This window comes from Rosa rugosa, chromosome 5 (assembly GCF_958449725.1).
Source record: "Rosa rugosa chromosome 5, drRosRugo1.1, whole genome shotgun sequence".
NCBI classification, from domain to species: Eukaryota; Viridiplantae; Streptophyta; class Magnoliopsida; order Rosales; family Rosaceae; genus Rosa; species Rosa rugosa.
This window is the reverse complement of record NC_084824.1, coordinates 26,325,902-26,344,631: the sequence shown is the minus strand read 5'-3', so window position 1 is coordinate 26,344,631 and position 18,730 is coordinate 26,325,902. Positions and strand designations below refer to the sequence as shown.

At 38.6% G+C, this 18,730-nt stretch overlaps 1 long non-coding RNA gene across 3 annotated transcripts; it reads left to right on the top strand.

Moving 5' to 3' along the window:
* Positions 1-9,877: 9,877 nt before the first annotated feature.
* On the top strand, positions 9,878-13,577 carry LOC133712521 (uncharacterized). 3 transcript variants are annotated; one of them, XR_009847450.1, is made up of 7 exons: positions 9,878-10,181; positions 10,270-10,361; positions 10,448-10,521; positions 11,899-12,041; positions 12,469-12,628; positions 12,892-12,957; positions 13,236-13,577. It is a non-coding gene; the product is annotated as an uncharacterized LOC133712521 (long non-coding RNA). The 3 variants fall into 3 exon arrangements; XR_009847449.1 differs by adding an exon at positions 12,138-12,213 and having other exon boundaries at positions 10,270-10,521; XR_009847448.1 differs by having other exon boundaries at positions 10,270-10,521.
* The last annotated feature ends 5,153 nt before the right edge of the window (positions 13,578-18,730 follow it).

Genomic DNA, 18,730 nt, shown 5'->3' with positions numbered 1-18,730 from the left:
ACAGGTGATGATTTTGAGGAGATTCAAAGGTTACAAGGTCAGTTATCTTTAGAATTTGAGATGAAAGATTTGGGTAATTTGAAATATTTCTTGGGAATTGAAGTTGCTCGTGGGAAGGATTGTATTGTGTTGAGTCAGAGGAAGTATGTTCTCGACTTGCTGGCAGAAATAGGTATGCTTGACTGTCAACCTGTTGATACTCCTATTGAGCAAAACCATCGGTTAGCAGAGTACTTGGATTAAGTACCTACGAATAAAGCAAGATACCAGAGGTTAGTTGGCCGGTTGATTTATTTATCCCACACTAGACTAGATTTAGCCTATGCAGTTAGTGTGGTGAGTCAGTTTATGCATAATCCCAGTAAGACTCATATGGATGCTGTATTTCGTATTTTGCGGTATTTAAAGTCTGCTCCAGGGAAGGGATTACTCTTTTCAAAACACAGTCACTTGGATGTTTCCGGGTACACAGACACGGACTGGGCAGGTAATATTACAGATCGCAGGTCTACTTCGGGATACTTCACATTTGTGGGTGGTAACTTGGTTACTTGGAAGAGCAAGAAACAGAAGGTGGTGGCTCGTTCTAGTGCAGAAGCAGAGTATAGAGGAATGGCCCGAGGACTTTGTGAGGTGTTGTGGTTGAGAAATTTGTTGGGGATTTGGGGTTCAAGCAGAAAAAGGCTATGCCGCTTTATTGTGATAATAAGGTGGCAATTAAAATTGCTCACAATCCTGTTCAGCATGATCGTATGAAGCATGTGGAGGTAGATCGACACTTTATTAAAGAGAAGCTGGATGGACAGATCATTATGTTTCCCTTCGTTCCTACTGAAGAACAGTTGGCGGATATTCTTACAAAGGCTCTCTCGAGTAAAGCCTTCTATGACTCACTTGACAAGTTGGGCATCTGTGATCTGTATGCACCAACTTGAGGGGGAGTGTTGGCGTGAGTCATGCCATGTAATTAGGATTGTGAATATTGTGAATTATTAGGATTATTCTGTTGTAATTAGTTTCCTAATAGGTCTTGATATATCTTGTATATATACTCCGTTCTTGGAGAAGGTAAATAACACGTCAGAAAAATCCCAAATCTCTTGTTCCTTTGTTCTCTTTGACTACTGGTACCCCAGAAACCACAGTGTGTTACAAAACAACCTCCACTTGACTACACCACGGGACTATCATCACAAGCTCTTCTAGTTCCTCTCTACAACTCAGTTTGTCTTCTTCTTTCTCTTCCTTACCTTCTCCGTTCTTTTGGTTTTCTCTAATCACCCACAGAAACGGACTACCAGAATTCAACAACACTTTTGCAATTTCCTCCATTTGAATCTTGGACAACACAGAAATGCTCCCAAACGAAACGTAGATGACAGATTCTTTCGGCTTCGAGTTCAACCATTCTAGGTACGCTGAGGTCTTTGAATTCTCGAATAGATCACCGAATGATTTATCGGATGGATCCTTGCCGTCCAAGAAAGCAGATGGCATTAATGGCTCGATTCCGATCAAGTTGAACTTGTCAATTGCTTTTAACGCCTCCGGCTCAAGTGCATCGAACGTGTTCACCAAGATGGTTGGCTTGCTTTCTTTTCGTAGCAGCTCAAACTGTTCTTCGATCAATGGGAGAGCGAAATTGTACGGATTCGAATCCACCATGAAGGAGGGCAGGTTGCGGCTCTTCAGCGCTAGTGGCAGTCCTGGTAATTCTACTACATGGGAAGGGTCACTATTACTAGCCGTGGCACTATTTCTCATGAGATCTTTGTAGCCGTTAAGATAATAGTAGTATATGTCAAACACTATGGCGGGATGAATCCAAACGAGCGCGGCCGGGAGGTGAAGTTCACTCGCCACTTCCGCCACCCAAGGGAGTCCTACTTGATCGAGAGAGAGGCAGAATCCCGCCTCAATAGGCTGCCTAGCGCCCAGCCACCAGACCTCCCAGACGCCTAGGCGGCCGCCCAATCCCAACCCGCCTAATCCCGTCGATTTGTCATTACTCTAGTCGGAGAGCCGCTGCCTAGCGCCTAGGCAGCCTGGGTGGTCGAGTTTTAGAACACTGTTTATATATTGAAATTGTAAAAAAGCTCATGAGCAATGAGAATATTATCAATAATCAGGGCTGGCCCTGTGAGTTAAGAGGCTCAAGGCAAAAAAAATTCAAGGCCCCAAAACAAATGCTCAAAACATTACAAAAAAAAAAACAATATCCCAATTTCAAAATATCACTGAAATATGACTTGTCTTGCATTTTCAGATGCAAAGGTACTAATCAAACTTACATAATCAAGTTTTCCAACAATATCTTTTTCAATAGATATCATAGCCAAACCACACTCAATCTCTCTTGTGACATAGTAGACCGAATGTAAGATTTGATCAATTTTAACTTCGAAAAGCTTATTTCTACAGAGGCAACTGTGACTGGTATAGTTAGCAGAATCCTATAAGCAATCCAAGTGTGAGCCCAGTGAAATAGTTCGATAAACTTTTCCGGGGCTCACACCAAGCATTTGGATAACAACCATCAACTTCTTTTATATAATTCAACACATCAATAGCTCTTTTTGTATCATTGGGTAAATCTTGACTCAACATTCGTAAGTCATGGTATAGATCATCTTCATTAAGATCAGAAATCTCGCCATGCTTCAATAAATTTGTAAGGTTAGCACAAAAACTCTTCAAACTATCTCGATCTGCAGACCTTAAATGAATCATATCAGACAGCACAAGATTTAGAGAATGACAAGCACAAGGTGTGTAAAATGCTCTTGAATTTATTTCAAGTTGTCTACTTTGCACACCTTTTTTTTTTCCTTTCATGTTGGATCCATTGTCATACCCCTGGCCTCTTATATCATTGACATCAAGTCCAAGAGTCTTCAATGCAGTTAGAAGTTCATTAAGCAGTCCAAGACCGGATGTGTCAGCAACCTTCAAGAATTCTAAAAAATATTCTTCAACCACAATTGGAGTAGCCGGAACATTCTTAATACAAGAGACATTTGTTCCTCATTACTTGCATCTGGAGTACAGTCAAGTATAACTGAAAAATATTTGGCTTCTTTGATTCTACTAATAATTGAGATTTTCACCTCATATGCCAACAATTGAATCATTTCATTTTGAATTTTGTGACTCAAATAATGATATTGAATCTCATGTTTATTAATACGTCGAACATGTTCTTGCATAGTCGAATCAAATTCAGCAAGGAGTTCTGTCATCTGTAAGAAAAGACCATTGTTCTCCTCATATAGCTTTTCACTATCTCCACGAAAAGCCAAATTATTTTTCCAAGTCTTTTCACAACTACAAGAATTCTTTCTAATACTTGCTTCCAGTGTTCTTTTTCTTGATTGATTTGTTCTTGCAGACTTGCATCAATAGTCAACTTCAATTTCAGTCTTTTTTGCCAACTCCATCCAACTTATCATTGAGGCAATGTGATACCTACTTCTTTCATGACTTTTAAGTTAGTCAGAAATATTGTGCCAATCATTCACACCTTCATCAGCTAATTTCCCCACAAGATGCTTCTTTGCAAACAATTTACAACAAAAGCAAAAAACTTTGTCCAAAGAAACCGAATATACCAGCCACTTTCTATCTTGCTTCTCTCCATTTGGTAATTCTCTGAAGTAATGCTTTTGTCACATTTATCTTTCGGAGAGATGACATTATTGTCTCTTTTCGGGTCTCTTTCAACCAAAAAATCTGTAATATTTTGGTCTGTCCTATTCCAATTCCCTGGATCATCCATGTCGAAAAGAATCTCCTCCCTTGAACTTGTAGTGTGAACATCTTCATTGATAATGTCATTAATTTCCTCATTCTCTGACTGATTTGGCTCTGTAATGTGAACATCTTCATTGAGAATTTCATTATTTTCCTCATTCTCTGATTGATTTAGCTCTTCTGCCTCTTCAGTATCATTCACAGCTTGACATGCTTCTTCTTTGTTGCTACTAAAATATTTTTTAAGAGAACCAACTTGAGTTTTATGTAAAGCTTCTCTCCTCTCTTTCTCTTTTCTTTTCTGAGCCCCAGACTTAAATTTTCTAGTAGGAGCCATGATAACAACTTCAAAGTTCAAACCAGCCAACAATCCAACAAATTCAACAATTGAATGATTTGATTGATCTCAATCCTTAAAGAATATCATATAGAAAGCCTCAGGGCCCAGGCATATACTCATATAGCATTTTTTTCAACAGAGAATGAATGAAACAAAGAAGAAAGAAACACAACAGTGAAGTAAAGCACCAAACTTTCTTCAAAACTGAAAAGAAATAGCTTAAAGAGTTAAAGATCATACCTTTTTGACTTTTTGGAAGATAAAATTAACTCTCATAGTCTCCTATTCTCCTTCTCCTTTTGCTTTTCGGCTTTTCTTCTTCAGCCACAGTTGGGATACATTTTGGGATGTTCAATCACAATTGGACTTTTTTTCTTCAGCCATAGTTGAGAAACAGATCGTGAGAGATTGAGCGTCAATGTTTGTGTCTTCATAGACGCTAACCCACTCAGATTTTTTTTTTTTTTTTATCTACAGGCCAACTTAAAAAAAAAATTTGAGGCCCCTAAAATCTTAGGCTCTAGGCCCAAGGCCGGCCCTACATAGACGCTAACCCGCTCAGATTATTTTTTTATTATTATTATTTTTTTTTATGAGTGCTTCTATTCATACCTCCAAATTTAGCATTTGGACCTCCCTCTTTTTTCAAGTAATGATTAATTGTGTTAGTACATATAAAATGACTAATTCAGACATGTACAAATAAATGGAATATTCTTCATCAAAATTCCCAGCTTATTTCTTAAGAACATATCTCAATACCTTTTTTTTTTTTTTTAAGTCCAAGAATATTGTAATATGGTTTTGCGTCTCTTTGCTCTGCTAGGGTTTTACCTAGCCATCAAACTGATCGTGCATGGGTTTGGGACTGCCGGCCTTGTGGGTCGCCTTATCCGTCGTCGCCTCTTCTTGGCGTCATGGGTTGGCTTTGCCTTCCTCCTTTCTATCGTTTTTCTGTCTGGCCAAGGTGCTGTGGTTTACGACGACAAGGCTGGGTTGGACGACAGTGGTGACTTGGTGTGGACTGTACGTGCCAGTGGCTTCTCCCTCTCACTCGAGTATGGGTGGTCTAATCCGTTCTTGATTGGGAGGAAGTCGTCTGATGCTGGTTGTGCTGCTTGGGTCGTAGGTGGCACGACGATTGTGCTTGGCGGTGATGGATCTGAGGCGGGTATGGATATATTGCTGATGGTGTTGGGTTCTGATGGTGGCTATCTTGGCGGTGCTCCTCATGGCGGTGGTGGAGGCCTACGAGCCGGTTTTGACGACTTTGCAGGCTGCTCAGAGATTGGTGAAGGTGGTAGTGCTACCACGTCGGGATTACAGAATGGTGGATCCGCAGTTTTTGCGGACGTCGGCAATGGTGCAGTTGATCCCACTTCGGGGAAGGGCGGTGGTGTTGCCGCAGCTCTTGATCTAAGCAATGCTGGGACTGGTTCGGGTCTAGCTCCTTCTGGTGGATCTGGGCTTAAGGCTATAGTATTTGGTGTTCGGTTTTGGGCCTTGGGGTTTGGCTGTAAGCTTTGGTTTTCAGCTCTTGGTGGTATAACAGCTTTCCAATGGTGGAGTTGATGGCGATGATTGAGGCTGCCATGGAGGAGGACACCTCATTGTGTCTAGTTACTGTGGACCCTGGGGATGCCCCCTCTGCGTAGGGAGGTCCTGGGTTCCGTTGAATAAGTTATTAGGGTTTTTTCTTTTCTTTTCTTGCCCTAACATTATCTAGGTTTTGGTTCTTGGTCCTATTACCATAGTGATTTCATTTGGTTGCTCTAGGGTAGCCTACATGGCTTGATATTGACGTGGCCCTTTCGGGGTAAGTCATGTTGTGTATTCACTTATATTTGATATATGAAAGGCTTGACGTCCTATTTCAAAAACAAACAAAAATACCTATTTTTTTTGTTATCATCAGTGTTGAAGAAACTCTACCAACAAAACCCCCATTATTTCATAAACTTTAGTAATGTATACAATGAAGTTTGCATGCATTTTAGTGCTCACTAAGCCTCATACTTCCAGTTCAAAATTTTTCTTTTTATATATCAAAGCACTTTATATGCAATAGAACTTAACTAAACAAGACAAATTATTTCAGAGATCTCAAAGATTAAGTCATTAAGATCGATCCCAACTTCTAGTAATAAAAAAACAAACAAAAATTGTCAACGCATATCCTAATTTTATGGTCTTCCCATTTTTTTTTTTGATGAACTATGGTCTTCCCACATTGCTCTACATCTATCTGGGTAAAATTGATTGTATCTTAGTCTTTTGATAATGGAATGGGTGGGGGAGTAAGGGCAGAGATGTTACACTGCAACTATGTCTTTGCTTAAGATAATAGATTTGATGAACTTTATTTGAAGACCAATTGTAGTTGCTTGGTATTCAAACTTTATCGAAAGCCCTAAGCGTGGTTAGATAATAAGTCCAAGAGCATTTTGGGAAAATCATAGGAGGTGTAGTTAGCATATTATATATTCAAAAAAGCAAATTGGAGGACTAATAAGAAAAGATGTCCAAATGCTAATTTTGGAGGTTTGAATAGAAGCTCCTGTTTGGACCCAAAATGAACATTTTGGCCTGACAAGGCATGTGTTGGAGAAATTGAGCCAATGTCAGTGGCTCCAGCTATATATTGTCGACAAGCTCGAAATATATATTTAGAGGCTAAATAAAGCCTACTATGGAAGTATGACAAGTCAACTTTAGCATATTTTCCTACTTCGGCTAGGAAAAACCGAGCTAGACAAGGAAGGAGGGGTGGCAGACTAACCAAATGAAATCTAAATGTGCTAAAACTTTCCAGATCCATTCTAGACAGCCCAAGGATCATTTCTTATGAAGAGTGCAAGAGCTTTTTTCGAGTGGAAGGCCTTCAAACAATCAGCCCAATTTTCTAGAGAAGCAAAACTGGAAAACTGGACCTGTAAGAGGTCCAGCAGCATTTTCGGCCCAACCACATGGAATAAAAATCTGAAAATGTGTCAGGATGATCTACACTCATAGTGGAACATTTCATATGAAGAAGTCGAAGGCATATAATGAAGTCTTATTGGAGAAATAATTGAAGGAATAAAGGGGCAGAAACTGACCTAAAACCAGCTCAATATTCACATGTTCATGTTTCCTACCCACATGAAGAAAGCTAGATGCTTTTCTCTTTTTCCTTGGATATATTTTTCTTCTACAATCTCTTTAATAGATCATCACCACTTCCATGTTGCTGCACCTTCATGCTTTGCTTTCATTTCATCTTTTCTCTATCTTTTCCATATTTTACAAGTGAACTTAGATCTACTTTCATTATTTTTCTTCCACTCATCATTTCACTCTTCTTTTTCTTCCCTATATAAACACCTTCTCCTCTCATTCTAACACACGCATTCACATTCAACAACAACATCTCTAAGATGATCTAAGTTCTCTCTAGAGCAAACCTCTCTAAGAGCAACTCCTCTCCTTCTCTTTCTCTTACCGGTGATCACACTCCTAGTCCTGGTCTTCTCAGAAGCCGACTTTCAGTGCCACTAAACCCTCTGTCAACGTACTTCGGTCCTAGTCTCCTCGAGAGCCGATTGTAGTACCACGACCAAACACCCAACACACAAACACATTCACAACACAACATCAAAACATCTCTAAGATGATCTAAGTTCTCTCTAGAGCAACCTCTCTAAGAGCAACTCCTCTCCTTCTCTTTCTCTTACCGGTGATCACACTCCTAGTCCTAGTCTTCTCAGAAGCCGACTTTCAGTGCCACCAAACCCTCTGTCAACGTGCTTCGGTCCTAGTCTCCTCGGGAGCCGACGGTAGTGCCGCGACCACAACGGTTACAGAACCAGCCAAGCAAGGGTAACGCCCTAGCAACCCAGCCAAGCTAAAGACGCTTTAGCAAGTTCTCCTCACTTCCCAGTGGTTCTCGCTCTGCTCGATCTACAACATCGAGTATCGATTGTGATTTTCAAGAAGCTCAACAAAAGTCCTCGCCACGAGGCACAAAGAATCCCGCTACGAGGTTGGTGCTCTCCTCGTCTACAATCGCTTGATAGAAGTCAGGTCAAGAGACATCCCCGACGACCGCACCCGACGGTGCTGGCACGCCCGCGCAAGAAAAGAGACTGTTGACCAGCTGCAGCAAAATTGGAGCCAAACAGCTCCCTTTTTTTTATCTACAGGTCAACTTAATAAAAAAAGGACTAAATTCAGTTTAGTCCCTTAAATTTTAGGGTGAAAATCAGTTTGGTCCCTGACTTTTTTTTTCAATCACGATGGTCCTTGATATTCCAAATTGCATCAATCGAGTCCAAAATTTGAAATTGGCTCGAAAGATGACGTCACTTGCTGAGTTGGAGCAGACATAGGGGCCCATTTTTCAGCCATTGACCCCATAAGAAGGGTAAATTCCTAAAATAACCTTTGAAGCTAAATTCATAAATAAAAAAAATAAATAAATAGAAAAGATCTCTCTCTCCCCTCTCAAACTTTCTCTCTGCGAACTCTTTCTTTCATACAGAAACCCAGAAGCATCAGAGCTTCTGACCCAAAAGCAACCTGGCGACCTGATTTCTCTCTCCTCCAGCATCTCCGACAGGAAAACTGGTCATGTTCAGACCACCTCGCTATCGCCGTCATATTTCTAGCGCTGGTTTGATCGATCGTTCACCGGCTGTGAAGGAAGAATCGACGCCAAGAAGTTTTTACATCTCGGGCGGTCTTCAGCCTTTTTTGACTACTCCGACCACTTCCCAGTGGCGCACCAGTTGCGTTTGGATCGTCTCATCATCCCCTACCTCCTTGTAGTCACTATTGATCCATTTGTGGAGCAAATAGAGAGAATCGAAGCTCGAAAGGTTTAAATTTTCTGGCGGAGTATCTGCAATTTCCGGCGATCTTCGGGGTTGTGTAAGGTATGAAAATCGATCTCCTCACCAAGCTCTACATGATGGTATCACTGGTTTTTAAATTCGACCGAGTTTTGACGGATTGTGTTTTTGGGTGTTTACGGGTACCATCGGAACCGCCGTCCTCGACAGCTTTTCTAGGCTTCTTGGTTAATTGCGAAGTCGAAGAGCTTCTGGGTGTAGAGAGAAGATTTGGGGGATATCCATTTCAGTTTGGGCTTTTTGCTGGTGAAGCTCCAGTCCAGATTGAAGGGTGACACTGTTGTGGTCGTTTTGCACAGGAGAAGGTGCTAGGAGAGAGCACTACACCAATTTTTCAATCAGACAACACATATCAGACGACAGCAAACATTTTAACTGTCGTCTGAAATAATCAGACAACAGCAAAAAAAATTATGTCGTCTGAATTTTTAAATCAGACGACAGTTGTTACATTATTGTTGTGCAATTGTAAATCAGACAATGGTTGTTTTTCCGATGTTGTCTAAATCAATCAATTCAGACAACAGTTATTACATTGATGTTGTTCAAGGTTGATTAACACAATGGTTGAAAAAAGATGTCGTCTGATTGTTTTTAATCACACAACAGTTATTACTTCTCTGTTGTGCAATTGCTATTAATACAATGGTTGAAAAAGATGTTGTCTGATTGTTTTGATTCATACGACAGTTTTTTAGTTGACTATTGTGCGATTCTCTCTCAGACAAAGTACTAAAAGTGACGTTGTCTGAGTTTTAGTTCAAATGTGCTGGCGCGCCTTACTGAACACTAGTCAAATTTTTAATTTTCACTATTTCCCTCCATTAGTTCGACAAAATTTGACTTCAATGTGGACTAGTATTTAAAGAAACTAACCCTAGCTAGAAACCCAACACACACACGCACTCTCTCTCTCTCTCTCGGCCGCACGCCCAATTCTCTGTTCTCTCTCCCTTCCATTTCTCCCTGCCATCGCTGGAGACCGCCAGTTTTGGCCACTAATTCACGACACCGCCACCACCAATCGAACCAGCACCTCAATATGATCAAAACCCAAGCCCAGCACCGCCATGTACCGACTCTTGCCTCTACACGCGACCCTCCAAGCCGCGCTGTTGCTGCTGCTGCTGCTGCTACTGCTCCCTTTCCTTCGTCAATTTCCGGCCGCCATCTCGCAATAGCTCCACCACCACTTTGATTCAGTAAGCTTTGAACTCTCCTTTTTGTCAAAATCGAAGCTTCAGTTCTAAAGATTATGAATTTTGATTTGCATTTTTTTTGAATTTGGAGGTCCTGTGGGTCTTGAATGGAAAAGTTTGAGTACTGAAGCAGAGGAAGAGTGGTTATGACTTATGAATACGTGATGGTTCAGAGGCAGAAAGGTAAGAAGTCTAGTTTCGAATTTTGGATTCAGATCAGTTGATTTGGATTAAATGGATATCTAACCTTGAGATTTCTGGACTTGGAGGATACAACGGAAAATTATTAGAAGCCGTTTGAGTATATCTCTATCTTCAAACAGAGATGATTTCTTGGGTCTTGGTAAGAGATGATTTCTTGGGAGTGTTTCATATTATGTGTTAATGAATTTTCATTTTAGATTGAATCTAATTTCTGGGTGTTTTTTTCCTTCTCCATATGTATGAGTGATTGCGAATAAAAAGAAACAAGAGGTGAAATCTTGAATCTGATTTTTGTTTTTCTCATCTCTGATTGATTGTAGTTTTTAGAAACCTAAACTTGACAAGTTTTGGGGTCTTGCTTCTGGGTTTCATTTCTAAGATTTGTATTTGTTTGATATTTTCTTGGGGGGTTGATTAATTAGACCTTTCCTGGGTTTTGACTATCCAGGTTCTAACTCGATCTTCTCCTTTCTTTCTTTCTTTTTTTCTCTAAATTTTTCCTTTATCAATTATATGGAAGAGTTTAAGAATCTGATGGTGATATCTTTTAAAGGATCAGCAAGAAAACTAAATGGGGATTAAAAATGAAAATTCTTGTGTTCGGATCATTTGGTTTATATTACGTGGTTGATGCCATTTGGGAAACATTGGTATATGGGAAGATCATTATCTGTTTTTTTTTTTCTTTATCATTAGTATTATTTTTCTATTGTTTTTCATCTGTGGTCTACATAACCATATTGCCACCGATGATGTTTAAATCCTGCCACCGGGGATTTGGACTGGAGACAAAGAAAAGAGGTTTGGTTGTTAAGAATAATAAGCAGCTATTTCTTTCTTGATTTCCAAGTTCAGAGGTTTGAAGCTAACTTTGAGCCAATTTTTCCGTACCACCAATATCTTTGTAATTAACTATTACCATTGCCTATTGGATTAATGTTTGGAATTGATCAAAGGTCTTTTGCTGTTATTGGCTGAGTTGATTGAATAAGTTGCCAAAAAAAAAGATTGGTAGAATAAGATTAGTGTTTCTGTCTTATTTTAATGAGGTGAACTAACATATTCTCCACCAAAAAGAAGGCCACAAAACCATTTTGGTAAAACCTGTAGGTGGGTACCTAACAAAATATATTAAAAGCTGAGATGATATTTTAGAAGATTGTTCTGCATACAGCTTGACATTAGTTACTGAATTTTCTTAACCAAGATTGATAATTTATTGTGTGTTCCTGTAACACTTAATTTCTCTTCTGGCTACTGTACTTATTTGACTTCTTCGCACACAATTTCTTTTTTGAATTTGATCTTTTTGTATGATAATGTACGTAACACCCTCAGAATTGTTTTTTTTTTAATTGAATCAACTTTGTTATCAAAATCAGATCACATTTGATGCCTTTGTTGTTTTAGGGTAACCCAATTCAATAAAGGAAGGAAATTGTTAATGGTTTGAATAAAGTAAAATTTAGAGTAACCCTTAACTTCATTGTTTAATTGCTGCATGTATGAAATATAGGTGAAGGAGAAGGAGAAAATAGTAAACGGCAGTGCCCCACAGGCACAGGCACAGGCAGAATGGGAGCAGCTGTAGAGGCACAGCTTGGACTCCTCCTCTAGCAGTACCCTTCCACCTTAGGCATTGCACTCCTTGAATTTCGGGTACGTGCTACGACGTTTGGTTTTGCCTTGATCAGTTCTTCTGTCAAGTATATTGATATAGTTATGAACTCATCCATTTTTTATCTTTTAATACAGTTTATGATATTTTTATCTGATTCAAAGTTGGATACTGATCTAATTCAGTTACATCTTAAAGGTCAACTTAAAGTGGGTAAGTTTAAGCTTGCTGGTTTGTGCTGGTTTTGGGTGAAATAGAAAAAAAAAAAAGTCCTGCTCCTCTTTCTGTAATTATTAATCATGATGAACTTGGTAGCTTCAAATTTTTTTTTTTTTTGTCTGCTTTGCTAAGGTGGAAGCTGTCGTTTTTGTCAATGCTTTGTTAGTTCTTTCACTACAGATTTGTTTTATTGCTTTAACAAATCAAAGAAATTGAAAGTGATTGTGTACTGGGATTATTGTAATGTAGTATGTGATGACACGGGATGAAAGGAAGGGGATGCATGGCAGCAAAGCTCACAACATTGATAGGCCATTCCCGTGATGCCTGGGAAGAATGGTCAACCTCTTTGATATGAGTGATGGGGTTTCTAGAAACAAGCTGCTCACGAATAAATCCCACCTTGATGGTAATTTCTTTGGGAATTCAGTAATAATTTAGATATATTATATGTCAAAAGTCTAGGAGAACAAATTGAGTTGTTCTCTGACTTGAAGCTTATTGTTTGTTTTGTTCTAATTCTAAGGCAGTCGCAATTTCGCAGGAATTGGATACGAAAACCATTTTCAAAAGATGAAAGAAATGCATAAAATGAAATTAACTTCGAACACTTTATTGTTAATCTTTACATCATTCCATGTCTAAATTGGAACATCTCTTTATGTGCTTTAGGATGCTGTTACTCAACAGTGCTGAAGGATTCACACAATTGTGTGGAATTGACCTGTGTGCTTTGAGGTAATTTTTGAAAGATAATGGTGACTTATCACTTAGTATTAAACTGGTATTTTCTGCTCTATAGTGTATCAACTCACATAAGATATTTGCACAGTTCTTTTCGATAAGCAAACATGACTATCTTACCATGTGGGCACACTATACATTTGAAATGTGTGAAAAAGATGGTAAAATATATATGGATATATGGATGAAATTTCAGTGTGAGATATGAATTGTTAGCAAGTCATATAAAGAAGCTTCCATTTTAATTCATCTAATTGTATATTGCTGTGCAGGTATTCTTACCCAGTTTGCTCAAAATCCAGGCTCGAATGTTACTGTCTGGTGTGCTTATTAGGTGGATGGCATGAACAAAGTGCCTTGCTGATTGCACAAAGCAAGTGAATGCGAGAAGGAAGCAAGTTGAGAGGCTTATATATGTACTTCTCATCATAGTTTATATGAGATTAAATTTTTTATGTTTGTAAACAAGTCTGACCCTGCAGATGAGTTAATGTATTTTCTATATCAAAGTTACATTACATATAAAGAGTCTTTTCTATATCGAAGTTATATTACATATCCAACATGGAAGTAAGCCAACAATTATTGAATTATAATTGATACTTTATTATGAATTATAATTTATATATTTAGCTATATAATAATGCATCAATGTTTGTTATCGCTGTCTTATAATGCATGAATAATATACCCGTAGCATCGCGCGGGCGTCGTTGCTAGTAAGGACTAAAAGAACGAGAAAGTCATTGTCCAGCAAAACAACAAACAACAGTTTTTTGGAGAAATCTATAGTATCAATAATGGATGGACAATGGAATTTGCAAGTACATATTGTCTGACCAAGCCTTCAGACAACAGCAAGCATATAAGCCCCTGTTGTCTGACCAAGCCTTCAGACAACAGCAAGCATATAAGTCCCTGTTGTCTGATCAAGCCTTCAGACAACAGCAAGCATATAAGCCCCTGTTGTTTGGAACACCTTTAGACAATAGTAAGTATATAAGCCGCTGTTGTTCTTCTTGGTGTTCAGACAACAGACAGGATGTAACTGCTGTTGTACTAAATATTATCAGACGACAGTTTTGTGGTATTGTCTGATTCATGTATCAGACGGCATTGAGATAGACAACAGCAAAGTATATAATCAGACGACAGTGAAAAACTGTCGTCTGATTGAAAATTTGGTGTAGTGGAGGGGGGAGAGAGAGAGGGAGAGAAGGTTTGGAGTGGGGCGGCGGAGGCGGTGCTCTACATTGGGGTGGTCGGTTGGAATTGGAGGTTGTTGAGACAGAAGGATGGGAGTGTGATCGGAAGAAGAAAGGTGGGTTTGGAATTGGGGATGGAAGGGGAAATGTCCATTTTACCCTTCTCAGCGGGTCAAAGGCTGAAAAATGGGCCCTTATGTTGGCTCCAACTCAGCAAGTGACGTCATCTTTTGAGCCAATTTCAAATTTTGGACTCGATTGATGCAATTTGGAAAATCAAGGACCATCATGATTAAAAAAAAATATCAGGGACCAAACTGATTTTAGCCCTAAATTTCAAGGGACTAAACTGAATTTAGTCCAAAAAAAAATTTGAGGCCCCTAAAATCTGAGGCCCTAGGCCTAAGGTCGGCCCTGTCAATAATAGACCTTTCGTGGCAAAAGCACCCAGGTTTTTAGAAATGCATTTTTTCAAAAACATTTTTAATCTAAAAAAAAAAAAAACCTTTGAGATAATTTCATAAAATAAATTGCAGAGACTAATAGGTCTGAGGTGATGAACATACTCATGATTTTAAAATATTGGAATCAGGCCAATATTGGTGTGATTTATCAAGTTAAGAGAAGAACATTTATCAATAAAATCAATAACTAGAGAAATGATACTCCTTAGATCTCTAGCGCCTCCGGCGTAGTACCAATGGAGGGTCCCTGCTACCTCTACGTATTTGAATGTATAATGAGTAGGTCTATTTCTATGTATCACTGTGGGTACTACAACTATCTTCTTGTCTGTCTATGTCCTTAAATGACAGCGGAAGGGTTACACATAGGGCTGCCACTTGGTTTGGTAATTACCAAACCGACCGAATACCAACCGATGTTTTAAGTTTGGTAAACCGATTTTTTAGTAACCGAGACCGATAAAACCGAAATCGAAAATTACCGAAAAAGTTGATTTGATTTTGGTAAATACCGAATCTACCGATTATCTAAATATTAGCTTTTTTTTTTTTTTTTGATACGAAAAGACTATATATTAAAGATGGAAGCCTCTCTGGCATCCCAAGTTTACAACATCGAACATTAAGGCTCTTGAAGCCTCCATAGGGACTCTATGTGTCCACACATTTCCACTAGTACAATTGTGGCCTAAATTAGCTATAGCATCTGCTACAAAGTTTGCTTCCCGGAAGATATGTCGAAATGAGATTGAGTTGAAACTTGTAGCAATGGCTTGGATATCTTGAATAATTTTGAGTAAGCGCCAGGGTGGGTGTATAACTTTATTGACGGCATCAATGACAATTTTGGAGTCGCCCTCAACTTTATATACTATGGTTTTCAATACACATACATGTATATTAAGAAATAAACATAAAAATTTTCATAATAGTATGAACATTACTACATATACTACATTAATAGTTCATGTATTTTAAGTAACCTAGTCAAAGATGGTTAAATAACCTAGTTTTATTAAAAATGACTCAAACTTGATGTCATATATACAAAAGAAAGCTATAATTATGAGATGAGTACAAAGTTTACGACTATAAAATTGAAGAACCTAGTTTTGTTCGTTCTAATTTTAATTACAAAGAATTAGTTGTTCTAAAGTTGGTAATACCGAAAACCGAAATACCGAATTTGGTAGTTATGATTAAAAACCGAAAATTTTGGTTGGTAATTGGTAGCTCAATTTTAAAACCGAAAGTTTTGATTTTGAAGTTGGTAATACCTATAACCGATTCGAACCGACCGAGTGACAGCCCTAGTTACACACGACCTATTCTAGTTTGTGATAAATATACTATTTCCGTTCAGGGGCTTGATTAAAAAAAAAAAAAAAAAAAAAAAACTTCCTTAATTTGATTATATCTCAGTTCTTCTGATAAAAGATAGCATTTAATCCATATGGCCCCTGGGCTTTAGGGACCTCAATAAATCTGTCAAGCTACTCAGTTGAAACCGGCTTTAGAAGCTTGGATCCGATATGACAAATTTAATAATATTTATAAAATCCATATCAGCAGCAGGATTTTGATGACCAAAAGCATGAAATCTTTTTTTAAAACTCTGCACAAAGACATCAGTTACATCACCAATATCAGATTGTCAGTAATACAAATATTAAGATCATTCTTAATTCTAGTAATTATATTCTTTTTTGTTCTAAGAGTAGCCTGAGTATGAAAAAACATAGTGTTCTTCTCCCCTAGCAGTTAGCTTTGGGTCTCTGAGCCCAGTACAATTCTTCATCCTTCTAAACACCCAAAAGCTCCTTAGAAAGACACCAAACTTCATCTTTTTGGAAATCAGAAAGGGGAAGTGTATAAGTTGATTATGGTAAAAGGCCAAATCTTTTTGAGTGCTAGAACATCTAGTTAGGAAGTTCCTAAAAACCTCTCTACTCCAATGAGAAATATTTTGTGAGAAAGCATTAGATATAGGAACAAAGTTTTTGAAGGGTTAACATCAAGAGACTGGTTCCAAAAATTCTCAACTATTTTTGAAAAAATTGTATGAGTTTGCCAAATATTTGAAAACACTAGGACGCACAACCTTAGAGGGAAAAGTAGTCACAACAATAGGACTACAGTCAGAGCCTACCATTGAAAGATTCTCAAGAGTTGGTATGGGAAACAACCTTAACCAGTCGTTGGCAACAACACTGTCTAATCTTTCAAAAATGACTGTTTATTGGACCAAGTAAGAGGAAGGCCTTCTGCAGGAAGGCTAGGAACATTGATATTGTTCAGCTAGTTGACAAAATTATGCATATAAATAGAGAGATTATTTCCTCCAATTTTTTCCTCTGAGTTAATCACATTGTTAAAGTCTCCAATAAGTAGCCAATGTTCATTCTAGAAGGTCTTAAACGTTCAATATCATTCCAGAGACCAAGTTGTAGTCTCTTATTAGGGTAAGCATTAAACAAAAGTTGTAATCAAATTCTTGTCTGAAAAAGGATCAAATATTCTGCGGTGGAAATATTTGTCATGCTTATGGATCAGATCAACAGCAAAAGAATTCCAACACAGTAAAATACCACCACATTGACCAACAGAATTGATAAACTCTGTTTAAGGAAAATATGATTTGCAGAGAGATTGATGAGAGAATTGTGTGTTCTATTATTGATAATAGGAGCCCTTTATATAGGGATTTACAAAGTACATAATCTTGTCATACAAGGAAATAGAATCCGAATAATTAGGAAATCTAGAACCTTCTCTCCTATTACAACTCTAGAACTAAACCTTAGTTTGAAGAGGCACACATGATGTCGACTTCCTTCAACACTCCCCCTTGTGCCGCTCAAACTTGGTGATGACGCTTTGATCGTTGCCTCACTAAAAACCTTGCCAGGTAACAAAAACCCTGTGGGACAAAAGTAACCCTGGTCGAAGGACAAAAAGAGCACAACACGTCCTTCACTCTTCGAGATCAAAGATGTAGACATCATACCTCTCCCTGATGTCAATATCTCCCCCTGATTGCTACAATCATGGGAGTTCAGATAACTTTCTCAATTCGATGCTCTTCACATGTGTCTCGAAGGTGGATTTAGGTAACGACTTAGTAAATAAGTCCGCTACATTATCCTCAGATCGGATTTGATTTTCTTCAATCTTTAGAAGTGATTAATGTTGTTGCTGATTGTAAAAGAACTTAAGCGATATATGCTTGGTGTTGTTGCTCTTGATGAAACCTAATTTCATTTGCTCAATTCATAAATGCATGTAGGTTCATCTGTGGTAGACTTCAAACCACAAGCCTCGAATGTGTCTAATTACAGACCTTAGCCATATGCATTCACGCACGGCTTTATGTAGAGCAATAATCTCTGCATGATTTGAGGAAGTAGCAACAAGGGTCTACTTTGTAAACCTCCAAGATATCGCTGTGCTTCCCATGGTAAAGACATAACCGGTCTGGGAACGACATTTGTGAGGGTCAGAGAGATACCCTACATCAGCAAAATCCATCAAAACATCATCATCGTTTTGATGTAAGGGAGGAGGATGGGTGGCCGGCGGTTTTTGCCGATCACAACGTCTTGGACGGTGCCACTTGGGCTAATGAGATCCGTTCTCATTCTTTTCTCTCTGCAGGGATAGAACAAGCCCATATCTATCGTACATTTTAAGTAACGAAATATTGTCTTTATACCAGTCCAATGGCGTTGCGTTGGCGCAGGGCTACATCTAGCCAACAAGTTTATAACAAATGAGGTGTCCGGTCTTGTATTGTGTTAAGTACAATAATGCACCTATTGCACTTAGGTAAGACACTTCTGCCAATTAACACGTCTTCGTCATCATCCCTGGGACGAAATGTATCCCTCTTAGGGTCAAGACTACTGACGACCATGGGAGTGCATCTTTGACTTTATCAAAATGCAAAGCATTTATTGACACGGTATACAAGTTCTAAATCTAGACAAAACCGTGTTCTCCCAAGGTCCTTCATCTCAAACTCGGATTTCATGAATTGGTTCTAACATTGAGGCGTCCCCCAACGATGTCTCTTGGACATAACCACTATCCAGAATATTC